The sequence below is a fragment of the Podarcis cretensis genome (genome assembly GCF_951804945.1).
Source record: "Podarcis cretensis genome assembly, chromosome: 3".
In the NCBI taxonomy this organism is placed as follows: Eukaryota; Metazoa; Chordata; class Lepidosauria; order Squamata; family Lacertidae; genus Podarcis; species Podarcis cretensis.
In genome coordinates this window covers 13435532-13456115 of record NC_137172.1, presented here as the reverse complement: position 1 = coordinate 13456115, position 20584 = coordinate 13435532, and the positions used below count along the sequence as shown (strand labels likewise).

The 20584-nt window shown below is 42.7% G+C and overlaps 1 long non-coding RNA gene across 1 annotated transcript in view; it reads left to right on the top strand.

Moving 5' to 3' along the window:
* LOC307212071 overlaps window positions 1–13473 on the top strand; it is a 30305-nt gene extending 16832 nt beyond the window's left edge. The window contains exons 3-4 of the long non-coding RNA XR_013836795.1: window positions 9329–9427; window positions 12748–13473. This is a non-coding gene — a long non-coding RNA (uncharacterized lncRNA). The remainder of the gene's footprint in view (window positions 1–9328; window positions 9428–12747) is intronic.
* Window positions 13474–20584: the final 7111 nt, after the last annotated feature.

Here is a 20584-nt window from a genome sequence, read left to right as displayed (position 1 = left end):
ATGAAAGATAAAGTGCGAGATTGGTTACACTACGCCCAGATTAAAGAAGTTTTTAAACTTGATAAAAAATTAGGATTCCAGGTGGAAAAATCGAAATTAGAAACGGAATTGCTAGAGCCTAAGACCAAGGTACTTTCAAGAATGTACAACGTGCTGTTAAAATGGAACACACAAGATGAAATGGTTAAATCGGCTATGATAAAGTGGACACAGGACATAGGGTATAATATTATGTTTGAGGACTGGGAAGAGTTGTGGACTACTGGGTTGAATTTCACTGCATGTAATGCTCTGAAAGAAAATGTAATGAAAATGATATATAGATGGTACATGACCCCAGTCAAACTTGCAAAAATATACCACTTGTCTGATAATAAGTGTTGGAAATGTAAGGAAAATGAAGGAACGTTCTTTCACCTTTGGTGGACCTGTCCTAAGGTGAAGGTCTTCTGGGAAATGATATATAATGAGCTGAAAAAGGTATTTAAGTATACCTTCCTTAAGAAACCAGAGGCTTTCCTTTTGGGTATTGTCGGCCAAGGGGTGTTAAAGAAAGACCGAACTTTTTTCATGTATGCAACAACAGCAGCAAGGATACTTATTGCTAAACACTGGAAAACCCAAGATCTACCCACACTGGAAGAATGGCAGATGCAACTGATGAACTACATGGAACTGGCTGAGATGACTGGCAGAATCCGAGACCTGGGAGAAGAAATCGTTGAAGAGGACTGGAAAAAAATTAAGCTTTATCTGCAAAAATATTGTAAACTGTATGAATGTTAAGCAGGATGCTTGATTTTAGACAAATTGGCACCATCAAAATAGATGAAGTAAATCATGAAGATAATTTAAATATAAGATGAAAAACCTAATTTTTTTTTAGATAATTATTAGGCTAAATTAAATTTTCTTTTGTAAGGATTGGAATAAACGTATCTAAAATTTGAAATATATTCGAAATTTGACAGTAAGGATGGAGATAAGGGAATAAATTGTTGTTTTAAGTGTATTAAACTAGAACGTAGGAGCGGGAGATGTGAGGAAGTCCAGAAGTGATAAGAAAATATGTGATATGCAATGTTATGTTCATTTTTTTTTACTGTAAATGAAAAATTCTTAATAAATGTTTTTTTAAAAAAAACAAAACAGAAACACTACATAGAACATTGAATTAACAAAACAAAACAAGAACAATTAAAAACACTTCCAATATTTTCAAACTTAGCTTTCATTCACTTGTTTCATTGACTTCCTCACGCCTCCCTTTTTGTATTCCACTTCAATTAACTGTTTCAGCAATTCCTTTCCATCTTCCTCTGTTTTCTGTCCTGTAATTAATCTTAACATATTCTAACCTTGTTTTTTTTTCCTTTTAATACATTAACAATCTATCTGTACCTAGTTCCTTATAACATTTCTGCCAAAGCCGTATAACTTCATTCCACCATTTTTCTAAAGCTCATTAATTTTACAATATTTCTGTAAATAATTTTTAAATTTTTTCCAATCTTCTTCCACCGACTCTTCTCCCTGGTCTCGGATTCTGCCAGTCATTTCTGCCAATTCCATATAGTCCATCAGCTTCATCTGCCATTCTTCCCGGGTGGGTAAATCTTGTTTCTTCCAATACTTCGCGATGAGTATTCTTGCTGCTGTTGTTGCGTACATAAAGAAAGTTCTGTCATCAACTAAACTTTCTAAGCGTAAAAGCCGTACAACAGCGGAACAGTCTGCCTCGTGAGGTTGTGGATTCTCCTTTCTTGGAGGTTATTAGCAGAGGTTGAGTGACCATCTGTCATGGAGGCTTTAGCTGAGATTCTTGCACTGCAAGCAGTTGGGCTAGATGACCCTTGCGATCCATCCCAGCTCTACAATTCCATGATTCTGTTATTCTTATTCCTGCCAAACCTCTCTCCAAACTGCTTGCTTATAACTTCCGAGCCATCTTCAAAACGTCTGTTCAACTGGGACAAGGTGTACTGACATGTGCATGTAGAACATGCAATCTGTGCCCAATCCCTGCAGCTGTAAGGTATTTTATTATTCAAACTGGAACACCATGTCCACTTTCTGCCTCCACCACAGTGTGATGGCTACGAGATATTCTCACAAATGTACTGCTCACAGGATGACAGATTTCCAAAAATGCAAAAGAACAATATTTCCTATCTTCTCCCTTCTTCTCACTGACATGTTAATTGGCATGCCAGATAATGAAGTCATCAAATTATAATAATTTGGGGGGAAATCTATTATTGACTCATCGGGCTGCATACTTTATATGATCTGCCTATGCTAATTACTTGTACAGATCCTGCGGCTAAAAAAAAAAAATAGTGATTCAGTTTTATTTTATTTTTAACAAGGGACTGTCCCTGCTTGCTCTGCTTACCAACCACCCTGCTATTTCCCCATATTAAGAAGAAGAAGAAGAGTTTGGATTTGATATCCCGCCTTTCACTCCCTTTAAGGAGTCTCAAAGCGGCTAACATTCTCCTTTCCCTTCCTCCCCCACAATAAACACTCTGTGAGGTGAGTGGGGCTGAGAGACTTTAAAGAAGTGTGACTAGCCCAAGGTCACCCAGCAGCTGCATGTGGAGGAGCGGAGACGCGAACCCGGTTCACCAGATTACGAGACAACCGCTATTAACCACTACACCACACTGGCTCTCTTCCTAGAGTTTCCGCTTTCCACCCCATGTAACTACCGATCTTGCTTTTCACCTTCTTAACCCCATTTCTGAAGCCACATCTCTCTTCTATTCTGCAGCCCTGCTTTACATCCTTGTTTTTACCTTCACCCCATGTCCATCCCTTCTCCCCCTCCTTTTGTGCAAACCCCCCATGCACACAAAGCAGCCCCAAAGTAACCTCCTGCATCTTGCTCCCCCCCCCCAGCAACTACAAAGCACCCTTTTCACCTTCTGCCCAGTTGTGAGGTCACCATCCTCTCCTATTCTGCAGACCCTCTCATGACCCAGCTTTCATCTTCAGCCCCATCCCCATGCTTCCTGCTCCCTCCCACCTTTGCACACACACCCCCAATTTTCCCCATCGTTGCCGTTTTTCTTCTTCTCTCCATGCTTTTTCAGCTTTCACGGGCACACAGATCACCTCCATTTCCATGCCTTACAATATGATACGATATGATAATACAATATGATAATCTTTATTGTCATTGTCCCATAGAGAACAACGAAACTGAAAAATCTACATAAGACATTCAAAAACCAACAAGCCTGCTATCCCAGCTATCCCAAGTTGGTTAGCCCCCTAAAAACTCTGATACCCCATAATTAAATACAATATACTCCCATAGAGACTCCTTAAAGGTAAAGGTAAAGGGATCCCTGACCATTAGGTCCAGTTGTGACCGACTCTGGGGTTGCGGCGCTCATCTCGCTTTATTGGCCGAGGGAGCCGGCTTCCTGGTCATGTGGCTTCCTGGTCATGTGGCCAGCATGACAAAGCCACTTCTGGCGAACCAGAGCAGCACACTGAAATGCCGTTTACCTTCCCGCCGGAGCGGTACCTATTTATCTACTTGCACTTTGACATGCTTTCGAACTGCTAGGTTGGCAGGAGCAGGGTCCGAGCAACAGGAGCTCACCCCATTGTGGGGATTCGAACTATCAACCTTCTGATTGGCAAGTCCTAGGCTCTGTGGTTTAACCCACAGCAGCCCCCGCATCCCTTAGAGACTCCTTACACTGTGTTTAAAACCAAAATCACATTTGGATAGAAACTGTTTCTCAGGCGGCTAGTCCTAGTCTTTATAACCCTGTAGCTTCTTCCAGAAGGCAGAAGCTGAAAGAGGTCATTTCCGGGGTGCATACTATCCTGCGCTATCTTTGCAGCTTTCTTATGGCACCTGGAAGCATAGATTTGATCCAAGGTGGGAAGAGTGCACACCCAGTGCTTTTTTTTTCTGGGGGGACGCATACCCCTAAACATTTTGTGAATCTAAGTTTGGCCTCATTGAGGGGCAGTATTTCAATATGCGTAGGAAATTTGAGTACCCCTAAACTTTTTTTTGGGGGGGGGACGCAGGTGGCGCTGTGGGTTAAAGCCTCAGCGCCTAGGACTTGCCGATCGAAAGGTCGGCGGTTCGAATCCCTGCGGCGGGGTGTGCTCCCGCTGCTCGGTCCCAGCGCCTGCCAACCTAGCAGTTCGAAAGCACCTCCGGGTGCAAGTAGATAAATAGGGACCGCTTACCAGCGGGAAGGTAAACGGCGTTTCCGTGTGCGACTCTGGCTCGCCAGAGCAGCGATGTCACGCTGGCCACGTGACCCGGAAGTGTCTCCGGACAGTGCTGGCCCCTGGCCTCTTAAGTGAGATGGGCGCACAACCCCAGAGTCTGTCAAGACTGGCCCGTATGGGCAGGGATACCTTTACCTTTACCTTTACCTTTAAACATTTTTTTAAAGAAAAAAAGCACTGCTTACTCCTATTGTGCAGCCTCCCTTTTTACACATTTTGTGCGCGCACACACACAGACACACACACAATTATCATCTTCACCCTTTTCCCTGCCTCCTCCTTCCTCCGTTTTCAACTCTCCCTTACAGACAGACAACCCTGATTCCGATCACCGGGTCTCCTTCTCACTGCTATTTTCCACTTCCCTTTGTGCACACCCTATGCTGGTCAATGTTATGGTATCTTTTTGAATCTTTAAGACCAATCCTGTCAGTTATCGTTTTCAGTTTGAGAAAGTGATGTTCGTGTGATGGATGTTGGTATGTATATGAGTGTTTGCTTGTTAATAAATTATCTCTTCTAAACTACTACACTGAATCTGGAACTTCATGTTGTATACTGCATACAGAGTGAAATGCATTGTGAGAAGGTGCAAATAATAAATTATTATTATTATTATTATTATTATTATTATTATTATTATTATTATTATTATTGATGCAGAGCCCTCAGATGTTGCATTGTAGTGAGGAAATCCATCCCTGCTTTGCTCAAAGTTCAGCTGTTATTTTAAACCACTACTTGCCCCCTCTCAGTGTTCCATCCTTCTCACGCTTATGCCATGGCCACAGTTGTCGTGCAATCTGCCTTCTCTTCTGCTGCCCTACCCAGCCCCGACTTCAAGAAAATTGAGAGCTGTGATGCAGCACTGCAAATCCTCCTTACATTTTTAAACAAATAAGAAGAAAAGCTGTCTCCAACCACAGACCTGAGTACATACCCTAATAAATTTAATGAGCTATAAGAATGTCATTTTAGCCACCAAAGTCCAACTGGAAGATGTTAGAAAAACCGAATTCTTCTTCTTCTTCTTTGCCACTTGGCTGAAGTGACATTTTCAGGAATGTTGTTAGCAAGAATCCTGTGTGTCGTGATTTTATTATAACCAAGAAGGACCAATAATGTAACACAGAAGTAGAGACAGGAAGAGGACGGTGTGATCCAATTTAAATAATGAAATATTTTCTCCTCATGGTGGACAGACTAAAAGTTCATGTCCTGCTTATAAATGTCAGCATTTCTTCCTGCACTTTAGCAGTTTCTCTCTCTCCTTCCTTCCTTCCCTCCCTCCCTCCACCCCAATAGCTGGTAGGTTACAAGCAATACATTTTACTATCTGAATAAAGGTTTGACATGGCTGTCATCCCGTTGAGCTGACCTGTGGATGTTATTGATCCATTCGCTCATTTCAATTTCTAATCCACCCAATCACAAAATGCCTGGAGCAAGTGGGGAACACTTAAAGCAATGAGCCGATAAATAAACCAGTTGATTAAAAATACCCCATTACAGTACAAAATACTGTGCACTGACAAAATGCACTATTTGCTTATCTCAAGAGTAGCTAATGTGAAGTCCTCTAAGTGATGTAGACTACAACTCCCATCATTCCTGGTCATTGGGCATGCTGGATGGGATGGATGGGAAGTGTAGTCCACACAAGTTCTGAAGGATGGTGTTATGTACTGAAGTTCTCACCCTGGGCCAGCAGGGGGATACTGTAGATAGTTCAGGTCCACATATGCAAATAAGGGATTGAAAGTGACGTCGGGTGATTGGATAGTTACAGAAAATGATCACTGTTGCATTCTAGTGGAGCTCTATATAAGCAGGCTGGCTGAACCCTTCAGTTCAGTTCTGTTCTGGCCTGTGAATAAACAAGAGCTGTTTGAAGAATCGCTGTGTCGTCTGATATGTTCACCCACAACTTAACAGATCCCATGTTGGCTACCCTTGCACTATGCCAAACTGCTGACTGAGTGCAATGACCAAATCACCTTTCATGGGACCAAAATCCTGCAAAAATGAACATACGATGCTGACTTACACTGTCTTGTGTTTGGTATTGGAAGCCCAATATTCTGCTCTGAAAGCAATACATCAAGGTCTCTGGTCTTTCCCAGCACTGCTGCAAGAGATCATTTTCTCGGAAAATACTGAGAACGAAACCTGGGACCTTCTACCAGCAAAGCAGGCACCATAACACTGAGCTAAATGCCTTCCTCCCAAAAACTGCAAGATTCCAATATTTATGTATGCAACTACGACAGCAAAGTTATCGATTGCCAAAAATTGGAAAAGCAGCAGTGTCCCAACTAAAACAGACTGGTTATCTAAAATGATGGAATACTTCCACATTGCCGAACTAACAGGAAGTATAAGAGGAGATATGGTACAAAAACTGAATGAGTGGGCTATCTTTAAGGAATACATCAAAAATTATGTGGAAAAAGTAGAACTTCTGACAGATATTGAGTGAATCCAGAAAATGATTAGAGTGAAAGCAGGGTAAAGTCAAGATAGAAGAAGAGATTACAGAAATAATGAAAAGCGTTTAAGCTGGTTGGAAAAATAAAGTAGCGTAACAAGAACGACTGGAAATCAAGTCACTTGGTGGGTATCCGTGTGGGGTAGGTGTGTAGGTATTTTGATATGTACAGTATAGGTAGGTATTATATAGAGTAATGTAGGTATGTTTTACATTATGAAAATAAGGTAGTGTGTTATGTATGTGTATTGTGTAAATGTATATGTATATGTATATGTATGTGTTTTATATGTCAATAAAATTTTAAAAATGCAAGATTCTGTTTTGTAGAAGAGATAAAAAATAGAAAAGCAAATTATTTGTGCTTTTTCTGCTTTCCCTTCCTTTGCTCAGAGTTTGGAATATGCAGAAGAGATGATCATTGTGCAATAGCTATGATAGGCTTGCCATATTTCAAGTGGAAATCCGGACACAAAAGCTTTTTTTTGCAAAATTTCAAAAAAAAAAAAACCAACAGCACAAAAAACCACAACAAAACACCCCACCAAGTTTCTGAACTATTTTAAAGGAATTTCACCATAATCTACACTTCCGACATCGGTTGCCATATGTCCAGATTTCCCCTGACATTTCAAGGACATTTTGCCTGGACACTGTTACCAACGACTGAATCCTGGATATGTCCAAGAAATTCTGGACATATAGCAATGTCCCATACCTAGGATGTAGGGGGGGGAAGGGTGAGGTTGTGGGGAGGTTGGTGCCTAAGCTATTGAGACACCCCCTCAACATGTGTAAGCTAGTACTTAGCCAAAATAGTTTGTAGCTTTGCCACCCCAGTAGAAGGTTGCAAGGTGGTTGGGAGTAGGGGCATGAATGGACCTCAAAGTTCACCTTGTAACTGTATCTGTGCATTTAAAAAAATAAATCCAATATATTTCTGAGTAGCTCTGTGTCCTTTCCCCTTCAATCTTTGAATTTTGAGCTATCCTATTGAAAACAAAGCTCTGTTCTCCTATATACTATACATTTTAGAAAGTGTTCTATTTGTCCATCTGTTTGCTATAGGTGTGGCTACCTCTCAATGTACTGTCACCAAACTTGGCATAAGGGTTTCCACAGTCTTCATTGATGTTCAGATGTCAAGCACCATATTGATTCACGATGTTGGACCAAAATATGACATTGGCATGATTTTGCCCTTTTTTATATATAGGTGAAGATGTCTCTTGAAATAACTTTGCATGAAGTGGGAGTGGCAATTTACATCAATGTTTGGGTGCAATTTTGAATCAAGATGGCAGGACAAAATGTGGCTTTGGTGTGACTTTGCCCAATTTTTGGCATCATGGGGCAAATTCGCAAATTGCACTATCCATTTGAAAAACACAAGAATTTTTGGTTTCTACAAATTCCCAGGCAGTGCCAGGCAGCCCCCGCTACTTCACCATACTGGGGAATCTAGAAATGGCTCTAACATGTCCTTCTTTTGACCAAAGTGGATGGAATTTACAAGCACAGTAGCCCCTCCAAGTTGGATTAAGCGTGTAAAATTGCAAACAAATAGGTCCAAGGGCAATTGTGGTGGAAGCAAAAGGAATTCACTTTCCTCCATAGTTTATGGGGGGGGGGAGAGGAAGTCTGTCTCTTTCTTATGCTTAGGAGATGAGCAAGCAGTGTGTAGTCCTACTTGTACATTTAAAAAAAACTTTGTAGCTTCACAACAGCCCTTCCTTTCCAGTGCTTCTCTCCTCCAGTAGACATTATAGGCTTGAAAAGGTCTTACACTTCTTTAATGGACTTTATAACATGGGGCTTTCCATGTGGAGTTCTGAAAAGCTCTGAATTGTTGTTTTCCATAAAGCAGAGCATCACTGTTTGTTTGTTTGTTTGTTTGTTTGTTTGTTTGTTTGTTTGTTTGGAAAAAGAAAGCTTAAATGAAGCTTTTAACTTTCAGAACTGCAAGCATTCCACATCTGGCAGAACACTTATTGGATTACAGGCCCAGTGCATTATGGGGAACTCCTTGCTAAGCCTGGTTCCCTCTGCTAGGCCTAAGGCACCCCAAAATAGAGGAGAGTCCCTACCACATAGATTGACAAGATAGCAAGACGAGAGAACCCCTTCCTGCTGCAAAAGTTGGGAGTCTGGAGAGACGGGATTATTAAAATGTATTTGAAAGAAAGATTGAGTTTTGTGCTCCTGGCATTTGCTGCAAATACAGTCGCTTCCGATTTGCATCGTGAGGCAGCAGAACTATTTCCTTGTAATTATGTGAACGTCAAAGTGATTGGCAGGGGGAAACGGGCTGAGCTGCTTTGTGACAGCACACCTGCCTGCTTGGTCTGCTGCAGAACGAGGATCTGTCACTGGCGGTGGACACTCACTCTCAATCCTTAGTTCTCCGAGAGGCGGTTGCCATGGATACAACCCAAAGATTGCCTTTGTTCAAGATGAGACTTAGTCTTGATGCCTTGGAATCAGAATTAGGATAACATTGCGTTCAGGTGGGGGGAATCGTTATCATGCAATCTGCCAGCCCAAATATCAGCCCCTTGTTTTTGTTTTGTTATTAAGGACACGTTGATAAAGGGCCTACCTGTGCTCCAGAACCAATGCCTTCATTCTATGCTAGACACATGGAGATGGCTGCTGGTATCAGGACATCTGTAAAAGGTGAGCCAGGAATGCAGGAACCAGAAACTAGGAATCAAAGTTCAGGAGACACACAGGGATACACCAGATAAAGAAAGACCTAGGTGGTCAGACAAGGTCCCAAACCGAAGAGGAACTTCTGTGTATCCCTTCCTGTCCAGGAGGACCCAATGTGTGCTGCCAGACCAGGGTCTATATCACAATCAAAAGGATGCTTCAAGTTGCAGGACTGGGAGTTCATGACATGGGGCAACTATTGAAATTGCAACAGCAGGGATCATTCAGTTTGTAACTTGAGTGTTAATTTATTGGTAAGTCAAGCAGGAGAGGTGTGCATTATTTTAATGTTTATTTATAAATCGTTTGGATGCCACCTTTCTGAGCACAGCCCCTCCAGAGCAGCTGACAACATCACAAAATAGTACATCTATAAAATCCAATAGCAATAGCAAGGGAATTATAGCAAGGGGATTTGCCATCCTTTAAAAACTGAAGCCACTTAAAAAAAATATCCATATAAATTACCACCCGGCCAACGGAGTCATCAATGTTAAAATAGCCAGTTCTGAAAAAACAACCAGTGGGGATAAGCGGCCCAAAAAGGACCTGTTTTCAAGGCTTGCTTAAACATGTACAGTGGTACCTCGCAAGACAAAATTAATTTGTTCTGCGAGTTTTTTCGTCTTGCGATTTTTTTTGTCTTGCGAAGCACGGATTTTGCAAAAGCTTCAAAAATCACCAAAGTCTTCAAAAACCTCAAAAAAGGCTACCACACCGCGTGCTATGAGTTGCTCCTCGAAGTCAAGTCGCAACTGCACCCCCTGAATGCACGGTTTTAAGAAAAAGGAAACAAACTTGCAAGACAAAGGAAACAATCTTGCAAGACGTTTTCATCTTGCGAAGCAAGCCCATAGGGAAATCCGTCTTGCGAAGCAACTCAAAAAACGAAAAGCTCTTTTGTCTTGCGAGTTTTTCGTCTTACGAGGCATTCGTCTTGCGAATATTGTAAGTCTGGTGGAGCCAGACTCAGTGGCAGGTGCCCATTGTGACTCATAGGAAGGAAGGCAAAGAGAGCAACAGTAGCTAGGGCCTAAGCCAATTGCAGGCAGAATCGCCATCTGACTGGTTGTGAACAAGAAGGGAGTCTGCTTTGGGGAGGATAAGGCAGATTGAGGTTGGTGGGACACTGCCACCCCATTCAACCTAATGGAACAGCCTCCACTGCTTCCAAGGACCACATGCCAGTGGTGTTGCAAAAGTGGGCGGAGCAGCAAATGTAAATTTTACCTTTGTCCAGTAGGTTAATTCAATAGTGGCCACTCTCCCAGCTTCCCCAAACACCAGCCTTTACCCAGAAAGAGCAGGAAGGAGTGAGGCATGGTGTCAGGGACTGACGAGATGAGGAGTGGTGGAAGCCACCTGAGTGTCAGGAGCTCGTCCTACACTCGAGTAGGACCCTGGCAGAGACACATGTCCGACTGACATGTTCTCTCCCTGCTGGTTGATCGGGAGCTTCAAAAGCTTTCTTCAGCCCGAACATCACAGCGACCGATGCCAACAGACACCGGCACACTTAGGGATCCGCAGAGTGTTCGCAGTTTGCGTAACAGACCTCAGCAACTCAGCATTTTGGCTAATCTACTTTATTTACATATAAACACACACAGAGCACTGCAACATGGCTCCCTCTCTCTCTAGCATCAGACAGCAAAGAGAAAGAACAAAGGACAATAGTCCCACTTCACGGAACACAGTAACACAAATATCCTGTCTCCATCACTTCCCACTCTGTGGAGTCAAAACATACACCGTCATGTGATAGACAAAAATCCCATGACTGCACTCATGGAGCAGGAATTCTAACACAAAGCCCCCCGGGGAAAGCACAGAGGCAGAGGATTTGGATCCTGGCTTCTGGTGGTAGGAAACCAGCCACACCCAGAGGAGGGGATGAGCTGGGAAGTACTGAAGGCAGGGAGCTTGAGAAATAGTGAAGAGGAGGAAACGGGCAAGGAAACAGGGCAGGGACAGGAATCAGACTTGGCAGAACCACTCTGATAGCTTCTCTGCTGACAGCTTGCAGCCCGCCCTTCCAGAAGAAGGTGTTTGTTGCACATTGCCAGGCAGAGAGCCAAGCAGACACAGAGAGAGTCCCTTGGAGATTGCCATAGCCAGAGGAAGGGGCCTGAGATAGAGGGTTAGGGAGTGAGGAAGGGGGAGCTAAAGGCAACAACTGCTTCATCAAGACAGGAACAACCTTCAGAAGCCTCTGTGTGTTCTTTGTTCTGCTTTCCTTAATAATTATTATACAGTGGTACCTTGGGTTACATACGCTTCAGGTTACACACTCCACTAACCCAGAAATAGTGCTTCAGGTTAAGATCTTTGCTTCATGATAAGAACAGAAATCAGGCTCCGGTGGTGCAGCAGCAGCAGGAAGCCCCATTAGCTAAAGTGGTGCTTCAGGTTAAGAACAGTTTCAGGTTAAGAACGGACCTCTGGAACGAATTAAGTACTTAACCCAAGGTACCACTGTAATAGTAATAACTAGCTGTAAGCTAGCCAAGTGTTTCACTCACTTTCTCTGATCTACAAGCAACCTGCTCTCCTTGTCGGCTTCCTGACACATGGGAAGATTGGGCCAATGCAGTGCAGTGTTGGGACAGCCCAGCGGGATGCTGGACTATGTGGGGCATTCACTCGTCTTATGATCTTTTAAAAAAGGTAAAGGACCCCTGACAGTGAAGTCCAGTCACGAACGACTTTGGGGGTTGCGGCGCTCATCTTGCTTTACTGGCCAAGGGAGCTGACCTTTGTCTAAAGACAGTTTTCCGGGTCATGTGGCCAGCATGACTAAGCCACTTCTGGCGAAACTAGAGCAGTGCATGGAAACGCCGTTTACCTTCCTGCTGGAGCAGTACCTATTGATCTACTTGCACTTTGACGTGCTTTTGAACTGCTAGGTGGGCAGGAGCTGGGACCGAACAATGGGAGCTCCCCCCGTCTCAGAGATTCAAACCGCCGACCTTCCAATCGGCACGCCCTAGGCTTAGTGGTTTAGACCATAGCGCCACCCGCTTCCCTTATGATCTTAACCCCTGGTCTAAAGAATGGGGTTCCCACAATGTCATTGAATTCAGAATCTAAGGCCATAATCCTTTACTCAATTGCCTGAGCAGATAGACATGTGCAGTGTACATTTTCCTACTTGTGCCTCCAAACCCAAGTACAGCAATCCTAATTAGATCTTGCCGTTTCCATCCCAAGACGCTTGGAAAGAGACACGGTGTAAACCTTCGGCCATATCTATATCTACTTACATCAGCATACATATTTTTTAGGGGGAAGCGACGAAGCTGCAGTTTTCTCACATTCATCCCTCGGGGGATCCCTCAGGAAGATAACCGTCTGGAGGAAGTTGATTTTCCTTAGAGCACCCTAAGAAAAGACAGCACCAGATCGCTTCCCGAAAATTGCACATATAAAAAACAGAAGACTCTGGTTGCTGAAAACAAGGCAACAATGTCAGATTCTCAGTCTACTTCACTGCCCCTCCAACCCCTGCTTGAGTGCTTCATCTCCCAGAAGACCAACTAACTCCAATTACTTTGCCAACAGCTGCCACTGGAAAGGGAAAAAAATATGTGACAAGCTCCAAAATATTTCCTCTCCTTTGGCGTTTTCAAATTTTGAGAGATGGGCAGAAATTGGAGGCCCTCTTCACTGAATCAATGTTGTGCCAAAGAAAGTCTGGGCAGTATTGTTCAGAAATTCCTACATTCTTTTTCTCCAAAAGTTGAAGAAGGGAGAGAAAGTGGTTGTGTGGATTTGTGGCTCAGCGATGATCTGGCTACAGCTTCTTTAAAAACGCAACACTTAATTGAATTTCCTGCAAGGGTCGCCCGTTGTTTTGTTTTTTTTCTCAGTTGTAAGACATTTAATTAAATATTGTGTATGGGTAGCATCATCATCACATATTATATTTAATACCCATCCTTCACCATAAGGTGTCAGAGCAGGTTACATCTTAAAAAAGATGTTGCAGTATAATAAATCAAGCGAAACAAGCACTGCTTGTTTTTTGTTTTTGTTTTTTTATTCATTAAATTTATATCCCACCCTTTCATCTGAGAATCACAAGGCAGTTTACAGCATGAAAAAACAAAAATGCATAATATAATAACGAACAAAACTACCCCTCCGCACACATAGTTTAAAAAGCCATAGATCACTTAAACAGCCAAAAACCAGGGAGAAAAGGAATGTTTTTGCCTTGCACCTAAAAATGGGTTGTTTTAGTATCATTCTCTTGGTTGGGTGATAAGATGATAGATAGATGATAGATAGATGATAGATAGATAGATAGATGATAGATGATAGATAGATAGATAGATAGATAGATAGATAGATAGATAGATGATAGATAGATAATAGATAGATAGATAGATAGATAGATAGATAGATAGATAGATGATAGATAGATAGATAGATAGATAGATAGATAGATAGATAGATAGATAGATAGATAGACAGATGATAGATAGATAGATGATAGATAGAATTATTAGGTGTACATCTTAACCCCTGTAAGCAAATACAAGGAATGGTGCTTTGATCTTTTCTGCAGCTATTAGGGTCAGGATGTTAGCAATTCTTTCCAGGTCATGTTGGGAACCCCTACCATCTGGAGCAAATTTGGAGATGATACATAGAGAGGAGATGGAGGGGATGTTCCATTGCTCTCATGCAATTATTTCGCACGCAGAATCATTTAATTGGATATAACACAGAGATATTTCTTTATCAAAATACTTGTATACCACAGTTTCATTAAAAAGGTTATAAATACACATATATATATACCATTTCAGAAAATAAAATTAGCCTAGCGTCTATTGCATATCCTGTATTTGTCCTCCAATTATTTTTCTGATTTGCAGGCTCCTACTCACACACTCACACACCATTTCAAAGAGTAAAGTCAAACTAGGCTAATATCAAATTTAGATATTCTCTTTAATAATTTCTGCTCTTGAACTATTCCAGATTTATAGTTGTAGGCGGATTTGTCCAGATTAAATGACCAGCAGATTACTTACTCAAATAGCATAAATTAAGAATGAAGAGTGAATATGCCATTGATGTTTCTGGAGGTTTTACTACTCCGTCCTGTGCATGCAGTTGAATATGAGAGGCCATGCCATTCCGTTACAGAGGTTGCTGTACTTTTACATGGTTGGACCATTGGAGAAACCCATGGAGAAAGGGGAGGGCGCAAATCAGAAACAAAGAGCACTTATGCCAGCCTTTCTCAACCTGTGGGTCCCCAGATGTTGTTGAACTACAACTCCCATCACCCCTAGCAAGCAAGGCCAGAGCTCAGGAATGACGGGAGTTGTAGTCCAACAACATCTGGGGACCCATAGGTTGAGAACTGCTGACTATTTGGTACCAACAGTCAAAACACTGCACCATTGAAAACCTGTGATGGAGAGACCATCACAGACTGCAGCAAGCAGATGAAACAATGGGAAGATCACTATTGAGAATTGTACTCATGGGAAAACATGGTCTTTGACACAGCAAATCACAGCATCCAGACTCTGCCTGTCTTGGAAGAGCTCGATGTCCCTCACTTGATGAGCAGAAGAATGCCATCAACTCTCAAGCATGTGAGAAAGCCCCAGGCAGGACAGAATCGCAACAGAAGTGTGGGAAGTTGACCTCAAGGCCTCTCTCATGACATACCTCCATGGCCTTCTCTCGCAGTGTTGGGGAACAGGAGCCGTGCTACAAGACATGCACAACTCCAGCAATGTGACCCTCTGCTGGAACAAAGGTGACCGCCATGACTGTAACAACTACCATGCAATCTCCCTGCTGGGCACCTGTGTACTATTTAACAAATTTACAGTCACTCACTGAAAAGGTCTACCCAGAGTCACAATGCGGCTTTGGAGTTCAGAGGTCAACAATCAACATGTTTTTTTCACTGTGTCAGCTGCAGGAGAAATGCTGGGAGAGCAGAGACAATAATAATAATAATAATAATAATAATAATAATAATAATAATAATAATAATAATAATTTATTTATAGCCCGCCATCTGGCTGGGTTTCCCTAGTACATTGCCTTCTTACACCCGATGATGGCCTTTGACCTCATCAGCGAAAAAGGACTTCTCACACTGCTCGACAAGATAGGATGCCCTATCTTTTGAGAAGTGCAAATAAAGTAGATCCACATTAAAATGCCAACTGGGCTGAATTTCTCCCCCACCTCTAATTCCAGGGCATTCCAAGAAAACTAACATGCAGATAGAAGCTAAGTGTATGCACCAGACAGCTGCATACACACCGTCCTCAAATAAAAACCCTGCCCCACAAAATAGCTGAAATGCCTGCTCCCCACTTTCACAGCCCAGGAATGGCTCCACTCAACTGCATTTCAATTCAGCACCAAGGTTGCAGAGACATCTTGATTTATGCTCATAGTTTTAGCCTGCTGGAACATAACTGTGTTTTGTTGCATTGTAAGATAACAATTTTCAATAGTCCACTTAAGTCAACAGCAACCTAACAGCCTTGGATACCATTAAATAAAACATGGAAAGCGTATTTGTGTGAGATGAGGATATGCAGACATAACACTAAACAATGATTTAGCATTATGAGAGGGTGGAGCAGAAAGCCTCAGGCTCATACGCTTCCCCTTCATTCAATCCTTGCATGCAAGGGGGTAGAGATTTAAAGCTTCACATCACATTTATCGCAAACAACCATTTCCCATGTAGAACCACTGCAGGAAACTGTGGTTTGCCCAAGCTAACAAATCAGAGCATCCGGCCACAGGGATTGCACTGTTTTGATAGCCTGGTTTCTTCGCCAGTTACAATTCAAATGAAACTGCAAGCCTGAGGCTCCCTGAAATGGGCTCTCATCATGACAGAGCAAACCAGTTTGCTCCACTAATCTTCCCTGCATGTTGGTGCTGAAAATGCAAAGTTCGGTTTAGCAGCAACAGGCAAAGACACTTGGGGGTATTGAAAGAGGTGACATCAATTTTGCATGTCATTTCCCTCGGCTAGTAAACACATCAGATTTTGGAAATAGTTTGTTTCTTTCTTTCTTTCTTTCTTTCTTTCTTTCTTTCTTTCTTTCTTTCCCAAGACAAGCTGATTCCTCCTTTCCCACCCATCCTATCTTCCCACCCATCCCACTTCCATAGCTTAGGATGATGGGCTGCTTAATTTCCCTGCCCAGACTTTGATGCCATTAGTATCTCTGCAGCATTATGTGGGTGATTTCTTATTCAATGGCTCAGGGTGACTCCAATCTCTGTGAGCAGCTACTGAAGGGTTTTCATGATGTGACAGTCGAGTCAGCTAGCCGAATAACAAAGGCAGAGCCATCAACCTTGCATGGTGTGGGATGTCGAATTAGATTCGCAGGCAACAGCATCTATATTGCCTGCGAGAGAAAGCTGCACTTCATTAAGCCGGTAGGCGATGAGGTGATATGTGCAAAAATAGGGCTAGATGAGAAATTTGCATTCTGTTCACACAGCAAGCAAATACATGAGCCAATGTTCTGATGTGAGCACAGCAAAACTCAGGACTATCAATACCAGTGACCAGAATGACCTGCCATGTAGTGAATTTGAAGATGCTCAAGATACGTTTGGAGACACCAGCAGGCATGGACAAAGCATTTGGGGCTTTGTAGCTTATGGAGACATCACCTTGCCAACAAAGGTCCGTATAGTAAAAGCTATGGCTTTCCCAGTAGTGATGTATGGAAGTGAAAGCTGGACCATAAAGAAGGCTGATCGCTGAAGAATTGATGCTTTTGAATTATGGTGCTGGAGGAGACTCCTGAGAGTCCCATGGACTGCAAGAAGATCAAACCTATCCATTCTTAAGGAAATCAGCCCTGAGTGCTCCCTGGAAGGACAGATCCTGAAGCTGAGGCTCCAATACTTTGGCCACCTCATGAGAAGAGAAGACTCCCTGGAAAAGACCCTGATGTTGGGAAAGATGGAGGGCACAAGGAGAAGGGGACGACAGAGGACAAGATGCTTGGACAGTGTTCTCGAAGCTACCAGCATGAGTTTGACCAACTGCGGGAGGCAGTGGAAGACAGGAGTGCCTGGCGTGCTCTGGTCCATGGGGTCACGAAGAGTCGGACATGACTAAACGACTAAACAACAACAACAACAACAACAAGCAGCTTATGGAGAAAAGACGAGTAAGAAGCAACGTTATAGAGGTGTGTAAAAATATGCATGACGTAGAGAAAGTGGACAGAGAAAATATATTTACTCTCAGAACACTAGAACTCATGAACATCCAATGAAACTGAATGTTGGAAGGTTTGGGACAGACAAAAGAAGGTTTGGGACAGCACAGAGGTGAACTATGGGGTTTTGCCCCCGCAAGAAGTAGTGAGAGCCACCAAACTAGGTAGCTCTAAAACATTAGACGAACTGGCTTCTAATAGGCCTTTGGGTGGCCACTGTGAGAACAGGATTGTAAACTTGAAGGGATACTTGTCTGATCCTGCAAGCTATTTGTATGTTCTGAAATCTGTCTATTTCTAATCTATGGCACTTACAGGTGGTTTTACTCATTATTGCATTCTGTTTCCACATCAATCTGAGAATTTTTTTAAAAATCTTCTCAAAATATGTCCTGCAGGGCATATTCTCAGATGTATTTAAATGTGTCACCTCTCTATAAATAAAAATAAGAATTCAATGAGTATTTCCCAAAAAAACAACCACAAAATCTTATGAGGAACGGTTGAAGGAGCTGGGTATGTTTAGCCTGGAAAAGAGGAGAGTGAGAGGAGATATGACAGCCATCTTCAAATATCTAAAAGGCTGTTACATGCAAGATGAGCAAACTTGTTTTTTCTCCTGCTCTGGAGGGCAGGACTCAAACCAATGGCTCCAAATTACAAGATGGTAATACAACTATGGTACTCCATCATGCTCATAAGACCTGGGTTTTTTAACCTTTCTTCATAGAAGGTTGATTAAGTGTCACTGGAAACTGGAAACTTGTTTTACATAAAGTGCATGGTTTGAGGGCCTTGGAGAACTGGCTATGGGAGAACTAATCTTTTATAATAAAAATATAAGGGACATTTTGGTGCCTTTGCAACAAGCGTTTTGGAGAATCCTTGTCCATGCTTCTTTTTACTGTGTCTTCCCATTCCGGTACTATTTATTACTATTTATTATGGTCACTCCATGTTTTCGGAGTGGCCTTCCCTCTGAGATGTATCATGCTTCAACATTACTGCCTTTCCAAAGGTAGGTGAGGACATCACTCTTGGTCCAGGCCCTTCAAAAGTCGAAGGGTGCATTGTAATTCATTTCTGCTGCCTTTTGATTTGGCCATTGCCAGTGATTTATACTTAGTTTGGCTCGGTATTATATTTTGTTGCATCAGATTTTAAAATGTTTGTTGCTGTCCTCCCACCCTGTGACCCAGGCAAGGGTGGGTTATAAATATCTGAAATGAATAATTTAGCCAGGATACGCATGGGGACGGGCTGCACAGATATCATATATCAGAGGTTGTTATAGTACACTGTTATAGCTTCACTTCTTAACCCATAATAAAAGGGGTTGTTGTTTGGTTTTTTTGGTTGGGGAAGTCTGCTGGAAGAAAATCAAGCGTAAAACATTGTATTCCCCCCTGCTGGATCAGGCAAGATGAATCTGTAATCCTGCCTTAGCATAAGCAGAATTTGTTCTTTTTTGTGACATTTTTGTGACTTTAAGTACTAATGTAAATTAAAGAAGCCATGGCAAATGTTCCCCTATTGTGACTGAGAGAATAACCTTTTATTTGATAGTCTCTGAGCAATGCTCAGCTGTTAAAGATTCATTATGATTCTTCAGCAGAATTATTTTTCTTGCCTTTATGCGTAGCACTACTGCAAATATCAAAGTTCATATGCAGTATTAGCAAAAGGTCCATCCATACAATGGACTGTGGGTGCCATAATACCTCTTTCCAAGCAAGCGGGTTGTCTCATCCTCTGCTTGGCTCACTTACAAGGGACCCTGAAGCCCCCATAGTGCCCTGCCATTGGCTGATTTGCTCTGATGTCACAGCAGCCTGGGGTACAGTGCCAATCTCACTGTGTCATCACCTGCTGAGTGCTAAAGGGGCTGTGGAGTTATCATAATTTGAATTTAAAGTTCGGCGAGCAATTTGTCTTAATTTTTGCCTCTGTAATCAGAATGCCCAGGTCTCAAAGCTCTTGAGTAATTGGAGGCTCCAAGCAGTCCTAGAAGCAGGGATAAGTGACAACTGTCCATCTAGTTTGATCAGAAGCAGTTGAGCATCTCAAAGCAGGCAGGGACCAGCTGGCTGAATGCTCATGCTAGCTTGGTACTGCAGCCTAGGACAGGGGTCAGCAACCTTTTACAGCCATGGGCTAGTCCACCATCCCTCAGACCATGTGGTGGGCCGGACTATATTTTGGGGGGGAAATGAATGAATTCCTATGCCCCACAAATAACCTAGAGATGCATTTTTTTAAAAGCACACATTCTACTCATGTAAAAACACCAGGCAGGCCCCACAAATAACCTAAAGATGCATTTTAAATAAAAGGACACATTCTACTTGTGTGAAAACACGCTGATTCCCGGACCGTCCGCGGGCTGGATTGAAAAGGCGATGGGGTCACATCCAGCCCACAGGCCTTAGGTTGCATACCCCTGACCTAGGAAGTGTCCTCAAAGCCCAGAGCTTGGTCTTCTTGGATTACAGTAGAAGCAAAAGTGCTAATAATGCAACAATAGCTTGGTTATCGGGAGCTTGGGCTCGATACACACAAATAAGCATTTCACCTTACACTTTGGGAGGCAGGCAGAAGGTGCCCTTCAAGATGGTGCCTTGAACCGGAGAAATTTGAGAAAATGTGTCTAACACTGACCTGTAAGCCTGTTTGCTGCCCCATAACCAACAACAGCACCAACCATTGCTAACCAGCTATGCCTACCCCAGTTTCCTGATCCACAAGAACATAAGAAGAGCTTGCTGGATCAGGCCAATGGTCCATCTATTCCAGCATCCTGGTCTCGCAGTAGCCAACCAGATGTCCCAGTGGGAAGCATGCAAGCATGCAGCAACTTTCTCCCCACCTGTGATCCTCAACA